This window comes from Rhinolophus ferrumequinum, chromosome 6 (genome assembly GCF_004115265.2).
Source record: "Rhinolophus ferrumequinum isolate MPI-CBG mRhiFer1 chromosome 6, mRhiFer1_v1.p, whole genome shotgun sequence".
Lineage (NCBI taxonomy): Eukaryota > Metazoa > Chordata > Mammalia > Chiroptera > Rhinolophidae > Rhinolophus > Rhinolophus ferrumequinum.
This window is the reverse complement of record NC_046289.1, coordinates 90,857,861-90,872,158: the sequence shown is the minus strand read 5'-3', so window position 1 is coordinate 90,872,158 and position 14,298 is coordinate 90,857,861. Positions and strand designations below refer to the sequence as shown.

Here is a 14,298-nt window from a genome sequence, read left to right as displayed (position 1 = left end):
GTTATTTAAGTCCTTTGCCTATTTTAGAGGGTTATTTTTCTTTTTATTGAATTATAAAAGTTCTCATATTCTGGACTAAGACTTTTGTTAATAATTTGATTTGCAAATATTTTATCCCACTCTGTGGGTTGTCTTTTCCCTTTCTTGATGGCATCTTTTAAAGTATAAAAGTTTTTATTTTGATGAAGTTCAATTTGTCTGTTTTTCTTTTGCTCCTTACAATATCTAAGAAACCATTGCCTAACCCAAGGTTACAAAGTTTTACTTCCAAGTTTTCCTCTAAGATTTTATAGTTTTAGCTCTGACATTTAGGTCTGTAATCCGTTTTTAGTTAATTTTTTGTATATGATGTGAGTTAGGGGTCCATGTTTATTGTTTTACATATGAGTTTCCCATTGTTCCAGCACATGTTCCAGCATGTGTTGTAAAAAGACTGTCCTTTTCCTACTGAATTTTCTTGGCACCTTTGTTAAAAATCAGTTGACCATTAAAGTAAGGATTTATTATTGGGCTCTCGGTCTGTTACATTGATCTCTATGTCTGTCCTTATGCCAGTACTACACTTTCTGGGCTTCTCTAGCTTTGTACTAAGTTTTGAAATCAGGAAGTGTAAGTCCTACAACTTTATTCTTCTTTTTCAAAATTGTTTATATTGTGTCCTTTGTATTTCCACATGAATTTTTGGATCAGCTTGTCAATTTCTGCATATCATCCGTCATGAATTTTGATAGGGATTGCATAAATCTGTAGATCAGACTGGGAGTGTTGCAATTTTAATGCTTCTCCTGAGCCATAAACATGGGCTGGCTTTCAATTTATTTAGACTTGAATTTCTTTCAGTGATATTTTATAGTTTTCAGCATACAAGTCTTGCACTTCTTTTGTTAAATATGCTAAGCATTTTGTTCTATTTGATGCTATTAAGTATGGACTTGTTTCCTTAATTTCATTTTCAGACTGTTCATTGCCAGTGTATAGAAATATAATTGATTTTGTATGTTTCTCTTGTATCGTGTGATCTTGCTGAACTGATTTATTGTTCTAGTAGTTTCTTTTTTTGTTTCCTATTTAGTGGATTCATTAGGATTTCCCCCATGCAAGATTAAAGACAGTTTTACTTCTTCCTTTCCAAACTGGATGCTTTTTATTTTTTTTTACTTATCTAATTTACCTGGCTTGAAGTTCCAGTACAATGTTGGATAGAAGTAGTAACAGTAAATTTAGCTTTTTGGTCTCAATGAGGAAAATGGAACCTAACATTCAAGAAGTATTTAACATGAACAGCACCAGGAAGCATAGTGCAGTGGTTAAGAGAAAACACGTTGGAGTTATAAAGTCCAGGACTCAAATCTCAATGCTTTCAATTATATTTTTTGTAAATTTGGTAAGATACTTAATCTACAAATCTTAGTTATTGCATGTAATAATATGGGGATTATTATAGTTTCTAATGAGGATTAAGTAAACTAATGCCTATAAAATGTTTAGCAGAAAGCCTAATATTATTCTTAGTAAATTAGATAAATATAACCCACTATTATACGACTATATAACATCTTAAAACAATCAAGATATTATTAACACTATATCTTTCTATGTTTTCCTGAATTATCATCTTTTCAGCTCTGTCCTAGGAACTTCTGGTTACTTATTTAGGTCATTAATAAAATTCTTCTTTTGGTCACCTGTTCTCCACTTCCTACTGCAGCAATAAATGAATTAAACAGTAAAGCGGCTAATGCTGGCAGCAATGTATGTATGTCTACTTAATTTTGCCATTGATTTAGAAGAGTGAGGATATTAAATATTGAATACTTTCCTGTTTACACATCTTTCACATGGCAGAGATAGTATTTTAAGAAGAACTAAAGAAGATTATTTAATGCTTTAGACTTTACATGCTCTTCCTAGATAATTTTATTCAATAACATGTCTGCAAGTACCATCTACTTTTCAAGGTCTCTACAAATCGCATTCCTAACCTAAAGTTCCTTTATCCTCCCAGTCCTTCACTTCTCTCTTTTGAGCTTACAAATCCCTCCTGAATACCAGGACATTTTCTCAACGAATGTCACTACATTCCTTCTCCCGTCAAAATGCCCTTCTTTTCCACTCTTGGTTATGGCACCCTCATCTCAGGGGTAGTTAATTCCCTTAGCCATAAAAGTCAGAAAACTTGGTATCATTCTCTCCCTTACCAGCTATGACTAATTTCTAACTCACTCACTGTTAATTTACTTTGAAGGCTTTACATTAAATATATTTTGAATTTGTCCTCACCTCTCCTCCCTTGCGGCCTTAGCAATGGCTGCTGTTTTTATTTAAGCCTTTGCTGGGGTAATTCCGTAGTCATCTAATCAGTCTCTCTGTCTCCAGTTTCTTGTCATACAATCCATCCTCCACCTTGGTCACAATACTTATTTTTCTAAAGCATGTCTCTTGTCATGTGGCTTCCCTGCTAGAAACTTCAAGTGGCTTCCCATCATCTGGATAAGGCCCAAATCCTCTCTGAACTCCTTAGTGCAGTGTAAGAGGCCATACAAAATCTGTGCCAGATCTGAGTTTCTAACTTTGTTTTCTGCCACTCTCTTGTGTAGTCTTACCTTTGCCATTATTTTAGAAGACGGATGAAGTGTTGCATTAGTTTGTCATATGTTTCACCTGAATTGCTAGTTATTCTCCGAACATGGCATAATTTTTCATGTCTCTGTGTGTAGCACATTCCTTTTTCTACTTGGAGTCTCTTTCTTATTTTGTGTGTAGGGATGTCATTCCAGGCTATGATTCCAAGACATCTGACTCTATTCATATCTCTTATAGCCTGTTGTAACAACTTATTACCTTTTCTTAAACAAGACCTCCTTACCCTCTAGATTGTGAATGTTTTTAGAATAAGGAATTAGCCTTATTTCACCGTCTCTCTAGACTCCAATAGTATGGTTCCTAGAACATTGACATATAATAAATATTTGTTGAATAAATGAATGAACATAAAACACCTGGGATACCTAGAAATTTATGTTCTGCTGATTACATTGTGATAATACTTTGTATGGTTTTAAGTGAAATGTGACCATAAGGTTTTAAGCTTCAGAAGATTATTGCATGTATTCTTGTGATATTTGACATGTTAATCTATGGAAATGGATTAAATACAAATGCTATTTAAAATGGCTTAATTTCTTATCATAAGGTCATTGCTAAAGGATAAAGTTGATGAGATTGTGCTGAATAATAATGTGCAAGTCACATTTCTCTGGACAATCAAGCTGTGAATTACAATGAAAAGGAGAAAGATTTGATGTCTGTTTACAGGTAGTGCCACCTCTGGTAGCATGTGCAAGTGCTGATTAAATTTGTCAAGCATTTAATAGGTAAAGTCGCTCATGTTGATCATTATTTTAAAAAAAAAGCCCACAGGAAATGTTAAGTGTACTGCAAACACTTGATATGTACTGAAATTAAGACATACCGTGTTTCCCTGAAAATAAGACCTAGCTAGACAATCAGCTCTAATGTGTCTTTTGGAGCAAAAATTAATATAAGACCGGGTCTTATTTTACTTTAATATAAGACTGGGTCTATAATATAATATAATATAATATAATATAATATAATATAATACCAGGTCTTATATTAATTTTTGCTCCAAAGGAAGCATTAGAGCTGATTATCCAGCTAGGTCTTATTTTCGGGGAAACATGGTACATGTACACATAAACCATGTTTCTTTTTTTTTTTTTTTTAATTTTATTGGTGAAGGAAAACAGGACTTTATTGGGGAACAGTGTGTACTTCCAGGACTGTTTTTTTTTTTTCCAAGTCAAGTTGTTGTCCTTTCAATCTTAGTTGTGGAGGGAGCAGCTCAGCTCCAGGTCCAGTTGCCAGTTGCTAGTTGCAGGGGGCGCAGCCCACCATCCCTTGCGGGAATCGAGGAATCGAACTGGCAACCTTGTGGTTGAGAGCCCATGCTCCAACCAACTGAGCCATCCGCGATGCAGCTCAGCTCAAGGTGCCATGTTCATCTTAGTTGCAGGGGGCGGAGCCCACCATCCCTTGCGGGACTAGAGGAGTTGAACTGGCAACCTTGTGGTTGAGAGCCCACTGGCCCATGTGGGAATCGAACTGGCAGCCTTTGGAGTTAGGAGCATGGAGCTCTAACCGCCTGAGCCACCGGGCCAGCCCCAAACCGTGTTTCTTTTTAATGTTATTAAATGATGTTACATAGGTAAAACAGTCACAAATGTGGTAGTTGCTTTAGGTAGAACATGGAAGACAATTTCGTATTCGGGTTTAGTTCATGGTCCATGTTCACAATCATCAGACAAATCACAGGATAAATAATACTAGGTTATGGTGTGTTAGAAATGACCCATTTTGGGTGAAGAACAGAAACATAACTACTGAAATATCACAAACTCCAGTATTTTAAATAATATCTGAGCAGAAGAGAAAAAGGAACTGGTACAAATTTAAGTAATAACAGGGAAAGTAAACTGATTTCTCTTGCAGATAGAAATTGTACTATTGTAGATGATTTTTGGAAACTTAACAGTAACTATGTACCTTCAAATTATATGAAATACTTCAGATTCTGTACACTTTGATTCAAATCAGATTTTCTCTTTCCATTGTGATGAAAAGAAGGATATGAAACTTAGTAATGGACAGTAGCCATCTTGGAAATGTATAGAGAAGACTCATAGTGATGAGAAAAGAGAGCTAAGCTAGAGCTCAGAAGATAGGAACTCTAGTCCTGGCTCTGACTACAATTTTCTAACTCTGGGCAAGTCTCTTGATCTTTGAGTTTTCCTTTCCATGTAAAACGAGCATGATCATAATCCTTTTCTCTTTCCTTCCCTCCCTCAGAGTTCTACCATATTTCCCCAAATATTTTGATTTCCCCATTCTGTCTCTCTCTTTTTTCTTTCTTGGCTTTCATTATACATAATGTGGTATTAGGAAATGTGATTGAAAATGGAAATAAATTTGATTTCTTGGAATTGTTCTGGGGGGTGGGTATATGTATCTAAAAACCATGATTTTTTTGTAAGCAACATCTAAAATCATGGTTAAATGAACATTTTTGTCTTGAAATGTGAGCTCATTTTGATTTCAAAGAATACTCATTCTATATAAGAACAGATACATCTTAAAAAATAGAGTTCCGTGATAGTTTAGCTATTCCTCATCCACCCAAAAGTTGATCCTAATTTAGAAAGACTTTAAATTCTTTGCCCTTTTCTTTTAAAAACATTTAGCACTAAATTACTCCTACTAAATTTTTCAGAAAGTATAAGAAAAATAGATCCTTAATAAATAATGCATTTTTCAAATAATTCAAAATAACTTTACTTATACAAAATAAGGATATTCTGTGTTTTATTCACCAAAAGTATTCTCTTATGAATGGAGACCCAAGAATTTAGGTTTTCAGGAATCTGATATTTAAAAGCTGTTTTGTAAAATTGGCTCTCTCTCTCTCTCTCTCATGTACCAGTGTAATTTTTTCCTCTTTTGTTGATCCTAATTTTCTTTCATTGCATTAGCCAACTCAAAGAAGATGAGCATCAGCACATAATAAATTTCCTCGTTTTTTTTTTTTTTTTTTAAACAGGAGCTCCGAGGTTATATAGCTTGGAGAGGCAGGGTACCGTACTAGCTGCCTACAGACATTTATGTGGCAAGCTGCAAGGCTTAATTATGCAACTCCAGAAACCATGCAAAAGACCAATTGGTAGGCTATAAAAAAAATTATGAAACTCTAGATGCCAGGTATAGGACTAATGGATGGGAACATATATTGATTTAATATAAGGTTTAAATGTTTAATAAATGTAATTGTCAAAAAGTGGAATGGATTACATATAGAAAGGGGAAAATTGAAAAATAAATGCAGAGAATGAGGTGTAGGCATGACAATAGAGTGGGGCTGGGACCAGTGGGCTACAGACTTCAATTTCTGGTAGATTGAAACTAGACGAGATGGATAAAACACAAAGGGGAAATTTCGCTGCCCAGAACTACTCTTCAATACCTAGGAAAAGGTTATAGCTGAGGTGATAGCCTTTTTCTTCTCAGGAGTCCTGGCTGGGTTCTAAGTCAGTAAGTACAAGAGCAAGATTGCGCTATGGGGGCACTTTATAAGGCAGTTAATTAAAGGGCTGTATCCTGAACAGGTGGGCCAGATCCCTTATTTACTCCCCACCCCATCCTCCTCCCTCTTCCTCGATAGAGTACCAACCTCCTGCTGGAGCACATGATTCTCCACCCTTACCTCCCAGACTGGCAACCACAGCATGGATCTGCATTGTTTTCACTTTATTTATTTTGACATTCAGTATTATTTTATATTAATTTCAGGTGTACAGCATACTGGTAACATTTATGTAATTTAAGCAGTGATCTCCCTGTTGGGAAGATCACTAGGTGGGAAATGTAGTACCCACCTTGTACTATATATACTTATTACCATATTACTGACTATATTCTCTATGCTGTGCTTTACATCCCCAGGACTATTTTGTAATTACCAATTTGTACTTCTCAATCCTTTCACCTTTTTCACCCTGCCCCCCGAACTCCCTCCCATCTATCAGTTCGATAAATCTAGTACCCATAGACACCATACACAGTTATTACAATATTATGACTATATTCCTTATGCTATGCCCTACATCCCCATGACTATTGTATAACAACAAATTTGTATTTCTTAATCCCTTCCCCTTTCTCACCCACCCCAAACCCTCCTCCCATCTGGCAATCATCAAAATGTTCTCTGTATTTATCAGTGTTTCTGTCTTGTTTATTTTGTTCTTTAGATTCTACATATAAGTGAAACCACATTGCATCTGTCTTTGTCTGTCTGACATACTCTGCTTAGCAGAGTACCCTCTGGGTCCATCCATGCAGCTGCAGATGGCAGGAACCCATTACCATCCATGGCTGAGCCATATTCCATTGTATATATGTACTACCTCCTCTTTATCCATTCATCCATCAATGGACACCCAGGCTGCTTCTAAATCTTGGCCATTATAAACACTGCTACAGTGAATATGTGGATGCACTCGTCTTTTTGTAGTAGCGTTTTGGGTTTCTTTGGATAAATACTCATAATTGGGATTACAGGGTCCTTCTTTGTGTCTTGTGATAGCCTTTGTTTTAAAGTTTATTTTGTCTGGTATAAGTATTGCTACCCCAGCTTTTTGTTTGTTTGTTTCCATTGTAATGAATTATCTCTTTCCCCTTCCTTTACTTTCAGTCTGTGTGAGCCTTTTGATCTGAAGTGAGTCTCTTGCAGGCACCATATACAAGGGTCTTGTTTTCTTATCCATTCAACTACCCTATCTTTTGACTGGAGCATTTAATCCATTTACATTGAAAGTAATTGTTGATAGATATGTAGTTATTGCCATTGTATTATTAATATATTTATTTATGTATTTGTGTATTTATTTATTTATTTATTTGTTTGTTTGTTTTTGTCTTAAAGAAGTCCCTCTAAGATTCCTTGTAATACTGGTTTGGTGGGGATGAACTTTAGCTTTTTCTTGTGTGGGAAGCTCTTTATTTGTCTTTCAATTCTAAATGATAGCTTTGCTGGGTAGAGTAAACTTGGTTGTAGTTCCTTGCTTTCCATCACTTTGCATATTTTCTGCCAATCCCTTCTGGCCTGCAAAGTTTCTGTTGAGAAATCAGCTGATAGTCTTATGGGATGTCCCTTGTAGGTAACTAACTGCTTTTCTCTTGCTGCTTTTAAGATTCTCTCTTTGTCTTTACACTTTGACATTTTAATTATGGTGTATCTTCGTGTGGGCCTCTGAGTTCATCTTGTTTGGGACTCTGCACTTTCAAGGCTGGTATGTCTATTTCCTTCACATGGCTAGGGAAGTTTTCTATCATTATTTTTTCAATTCCTTGTTCTCGCTCTTCTCCTTAAGGTACTACTGTTGTGAATGTTAGTATACTTGATGTTGTCCCAGAGGCCCCTTTAATTCTCCTCATTTTTGGATTTTTTTTTTCTGTTATGGTTGGGTTTTATCTGCTACCTTATCTTCTAAACCACTGGTTCTGTTCTCTGCTTCATCTAATGTACTATTGATTTCCTCTAAAGTATTCTTCATTTCAGTTACTGTATTCTTTATTTCTGAATGGTTCTTTTTATGTTTTCAATCTTTATTTTGTGTCTTTCCCATGTCTTTGCTGAAGTTCTCCCCAAGTTCATTGAGCTCCTTATAACCAGTGTTTTGAACTCTGAATCTGGTTGATTGCTTGTCTCCATTTTGTTTAGTTGTTTTTCTGGAGATTTGTTCTGTACTTTTATTTGGGACATGTTTCTTTGTTTCCCCATTTTGACTGCCTCCCTGTGTTTGTTTCTATGAATTAGGTAGGGCTGCTATGTCTTCTGGTTTTAGTAGAGTGGCCTAATGTAGTAGGTGTGCTGTGGGTCCCTACTGTGCAGTCTCCCTGGTTATCAGAGTTGGGTTCTCTAGGTGTGTCCCTTTTGTGCATTGTGTGTGCCCTCCATTTGTAGTAGAGCCTTGGTTGCTCTTTGCACATTAGTGGGAGTGATTGACCCTTAGGCTGATTGGTTATGAGGACTGGACATGAGTACCAGCTGTGATTGCCTTACAGAGCACAGTTCACTTTAGTGGGGCTCTGATGCCTGCCCAGTCTGCCTTTTGGGCGTGTCATTCCCAGAAGTGGTGGTTGATGCTCTGGCTTGGTCCAAAGCTAGCCTTCAGGCATGCCAGCCATGGGGTCTCCTGGGAGGGGACCCACTGCAGGCCAAATTTAACCACAGCTTGTGCCCTGCTCGGGCCACATGGTATGAGCTACAAAACAATCCACAGACGGCTGCCACCTGCACTGAGCTTGGAGGCTTCTTGAAAGGCCAAGGCTTCTTGAATTGAGATTGGCTGTTGCTAGTGCCATACTTGAGCCTGCTTAGCCAGAGATACAAAAGCCAGATGTTGCTTGTTTGGGTTAGGTGAAACTTTGAGAGATTTTAGGAAAGTCTGAAGTATGAGCTAAGACAGGTTGTTTGTATGGAAAAGGCACTGAAAATGGCTTGGGTGTGCTCGAAAGTTGGGTGAAGTGGGGTCTCAGGGAATCACTAGGATGGGACAGATGAAAGATGATAGACGGTTTGATGGAGACTTAATTATGATGTCTGCCTGTATCTGCATGCCTGGAGGGGGAGGGCTCAGCAAAGAAATGATGGCTTCCACCAGCTCCTCTATGCTAAACAAAGCTGCTCCCCCATTCTCACCCTGAAGCTAGACAATTCTATTCTTCCCTTTATATCCCTGGCACCTTTTTAGCTACTGCCCCAGCGCTGGAGCTCAGAGCAAGTGAATCCATTAGCAAGCAAGTTTGTGCATGGGCCCTTTACGAGGAGCATCTGGGACTCCAGCCACCCTCTGTCTCATTCAGCCACAATCTCCACTGGTTTTCACAGCCAGAATTTATGGGGACTTCTCTCCCCAGCAGTGGAACCCTGGGATGGTTAGCCTAGTGTGATGTTGGGATCCCTCACTCCTCGGGATGGGGAGAAATTTGGGAGCCAAGATATCCCTCCCTATTTTTAATGGTCATACGCAAGTGTGGGACCAGGCCATTCCGTGTCTCTATCCCTCCTACCAGTTTCGAGATAGCTTCTTCTGCATATCCATAGTTGTGGGGTTTTAGCTCAGACAGACTTCAGGTGATTCTCAATGGTGGTTTTTCTGTTGTTTAGTGATGTGGTTGGATCCACTTTTTTTCCTGACAGTAATTGAACTGTCTGTTTAGGGAGGCCTACTCTGAGTACTTGTGAAACAGAATAGAGTCCTCCTTATGTTAGCATGGAGAGCAGTATCTGGTTGGTATGCTGAATCTGCATTTATTCACCCTTAAGTGAACTTGTCAGTGGACGTATCCTTACCACAATCATAGAACTTACAGTCAGCTCTTCCATCCAGGTCAAAGACTTGTGGTAGGAAATAAACTTGTCTAATGATAGAGAAATTTCCTTTTGGTAATTCATAGTAATTAATCTAGTTATCACTCAAAAATATTAACAGGCAATCAAGAATCTTTCCAACATGTTCAGCAAGACAATGACACAAGAAGAGGGATCAAACAAATGTAACTTTCAGAATAATTCAGGAAACAGATGATCATTTCAAAAGTTGTAATACACTTTGCAGAGAGATTTGAATTAACATGATATTCTTAAATACTGAATATGTTGCTTTGAAGAAGTAATTAGGGTTCTCACTTTGGCAGCACATATACTGAAATTGAAAAAATACAGAGATTAATAGGGCCCCTGTGCAAGGATAACACACAAATTCATGAAACATTCCATATTTTTAGGAAATAGCCACCCCTATTCAGAACAGGGTACTATACACTTAAATATAACATAAAGGGTTAAGGAGATAAAAACATAAAAATGAAAAAGAGAAGTAGACAATTTGCTACTGCAACTCAGAAATGAACTCACAACATAAATAGGGATAATTTGTGACAACAAAAACATAAAAGGGGAGGGTGTAAAGATCTGAATTTGCAAAGGGGAATGGAAATAAGATGCAGGCTGAAGAAAAATTCTACTATATATGTGAAAACTTGCTTTTATATAAACTTAATAGTAACCACTCAAAAAAAATCCAGAACTGAGACACACAACATTAAAAAAGAAGAAACGGGGAAAAGTCATAGAATATCACCAAACTAAAATAACAGACATAAACACAAAGCAAAGAAACAATGGAAACACCAAGCCACCAGAGAATAAAAGATAAAAGGGCTATAGAAAATCCTCATATATCGATAATCACCCTAAATGTAAATGGACTGAACTTACCAGTAAAAAGGCACAGAGTAGCAGATTGGATCAAAAAACAAAACCCAACCATATGCTGCTTCCAAGAGACGCGTCTCAGCTGGAAGGACAAATATAGACTCAAAGTGAAAGGGTGGAAAAGGATACTCCAAGCAAGTGGCATCCAGAGAAAAGTGGCTGCATCCGTACTTATATCTGATGAAATAGGCTTCAAGATTTAAAAAGGTAACAAGAGACAAAGACGGACACTTCATAATGATAAAGGGGACTATACACAAGATATATCAATATACATGATTCCAATCAGGGAGCACAAAAATACGTAAAGCAACTACTAATAGGACTAAAGGGAGAAACTGACAAAAACACAATTATAGTAGGGAACCTAAATATGCCATTGACAGCTCTCTCCATCCAAACAGAAAATCAATACGGAAATATCAACCTTAAGTGACACATTAGACCAAATGGACATAATTGACTTTTACAAAGCATTTCGTCACAGAACACCAGACTATACATTCTATTCTAGCACACATGGAACATTCTCAAGGATAGACCATATGTTGGTACAAAAACTAGCCCCAACAAATTTAAGAGGATTAAAATCATACCAAACATATTCTCTGAACACAACCCTTTGAAATTGGAGATCAACTGCAAAAAGAAATCAGGAAAAACTACAAATATGTGGAGATTATATAACGTGCTACTAAAGAATGACTGGGTCAAAGAAGAAATAAAAGAAGAGATCAAAAGATACACAGAAACAAATGAGATGAAAATATATCATATCAAAATTACGGGTTACTGCAAAAGCAGTAATAAGAGGGAAATGTATATTATTACAGGCCTATCTCAAGAAACAAGCAAACAGAAAAGCCCAAGTAAACAACTGAACATTACATCTTAAAGAACTAGAAAAAGAAGAAGAAATGAAACCCAATGTCAGCAGAAGGAAGGACGTAATAAAAATTAGAGCAGAATTAAATGAAATAGAGAACAAAAAGTCAATAGAAAGAATTAATGCAATAAAGAGCTAGTTCTTTGAAAAGATTAACAAAATTAACAAACCTTTGGCTAGACTTACTAAGGACAAAAGAGAAAAGACACAAATAAACATAATCAGAAATGGAAGAGAAGAAGTTATGATGGATACCACAGAAACACAAAGGATATACAAGAATACGATGAAAAACTATATGCTACCAAATTCAATAACTTAGAAGAAATGGACAAGTTCTTAGAAATATATAACCTTCCTAGAGTGAATCATGAAGGACTGGAAAATCTAAATAGACTCATCAACAGTAAGGAAACTGAAACAATCATCTAAAACCTTCCCAAAAGCAAAAGTCCAGGACCAGATGGTTTCACTAGCGAATTCTACCAAACATTCAAAGATGATATCATATCTGTCCTCCTCAAACTCTTCCAAAAAATTGAAGAAGATGCAATACTTCCTAACTCATTTTATGAGGCAAACATTACCCTGATACCAAAACCTGGTAATGATAACACAAGAAGAGAAAACTACAGACAAACTAATGATTACAGATGTGAAAATGCTAGACAAAATGCTAGCAAATCAGATACAACAATACATTAAAAAGATAGTACATCGTGATCAAGTGGAGTTCATTCCAGGGGCAGAAGGATGGTTCAACATGCACAAATTGATCAATGTGAAACACTACATAAACCAAATAAAGAAAACAAATCTTATGATCTTATCCATAGATGCAGAGAAAGCATTTGACAAGATATAACATCCATTTATGAAATCATTCAATAAAATGGGTATTGAAAGAAATTACCTCAACATACTAAACGCCATATAAGTGTATGACAAACCCTCAGCTAATATCCTACTTAATGGTGAAAAACTGAAAGCTTTCCTTCTATGTTCAGGTACAAGCCAGGTAGTGACACTATTATTCAACATAGTATTGGAAGTCCCAGCCAGAGCAATCAGGCAACAGAAAGAAATAAAAGGCATCCAAATTGGGAACAAAGAGATAAAACTGTCACTATTTGCAAATGACATGATTCTTTATATAGAAAACCCTAAGCTCACCAAAAAACTGTTAGAAATAATAAACAAATGCAGTAAAGTTGTAGGATACAAAAGCAATGTACAAAAACCCATTGCGTTCCTTATACTAACAATATAATTTCAGAAAAGAAATTAAACACAACAATTCCTTTTACAATTTCAACAGAAAGTATAAAATACCTAGGAAAAACCTTAACATAGTATGTGATTGACCTATACACCGAAAATTATAAGACATCATTAAAAGAAACTGAAGAAGACATAAAGAAATGGAAAGATATTCCATGTTCCTGGATTGGAAGAATCAACAGAGTTAAAATGGCCATATTACCCAAAGCAGTATACAGATTTAATGCAATCCGCATCAAAATCCCAGTGGTATGTTTTTTTTTTTTTGAGAAATAGAACAAAAGATCTTCATATCTGTATGGAATCACAAAAGACTCAAAATAGCCAAAGGAATCATGAGAATAAAGAACAAGTCAAGAGGTATCATACTCCCTGACTTCAAGTTATGCTACAAAGTGACAATAATTAAAACAGCATGATATTGACAGAAAAACAGACACACAAACCAATGGAATACAATTGAGAACCCAGAAATAAACCCACACACATATGGGCAACTAATTTTCAATAAAGGAGCCAAAAACATGCAATGGAGAAGAAAAGTCCTCTTCAATAAATAGTCCTGGAAAAATTGGAAAGCCACATGCAAAAGAATGAAACTAGAGTGCTACCTGTCACCGTGTACTAAAATTAACTCAAAATGGATCAAAGATCTAAATACAAGATCTTAAACAATAAACTGCATAGAAGAAAGCATAGGTACAAAACTAATAGACCTTGGGTTCAGAGGGTATTTTATGAATATGACTCCAAAGGCAAGGGAAATAAAAGCTAAAATAAATGAGTGGGACTATATCAAACTAAAAAATTTCTGCACAGCAAAAGAAATGATCAACAAAACAAAGAGGCAACCAACCGAAAGATATTTGTAAACAGCACCTCTGATAGGGGCTAATATCCAAAATATATAAAGTACTATACAATTCAACAATAAAAACAAATCCAATTAAAAAAAGTGGGCAAAAGATCTGAACAGACACTTCTCCCAAGGAGACATACAAATGGCTAACAGAGGTATGGAAAAATGCTCAAATTCACTAGCTATTAGGGAAATGCAAATCAAAACCACAATGAGATACCACTGCATACCTGTGAGAATGACCATTATCAACAAGATAAGTTATAACAAGAGTTGGATAAATTGTGGAGAAAAAGGAACTCTCATACACTGCTGGTGGGAGTATAAATTGGTATAGCCACTATGGAACAGTATGGGGGTTCCTCAAAAAATTAAGAATAGAATTACCATACAACCCAGCAATCCCTTTTCTCGGTA

General features: G+C 36.3%; 1 non-coding gene across 1 annotated transcript; it reads left to right on the top strand.

Moving 5' to 3' along the window:
• The first annotated feature begins 10,259 nt into the window (after positions 1-10,259).
• LOC117024373 (U6 spliceosomal RNA) lies at positions 10,260-10,363 on the top strand. The gene has a single exon (XR_004423442.1). It is a non-coding gene; the product is annotated as a U6 spliceosomal RNA (small nuclear RNA).
• Positions 10,364-14,298: the final 3,935 nt, after the last annotated feature.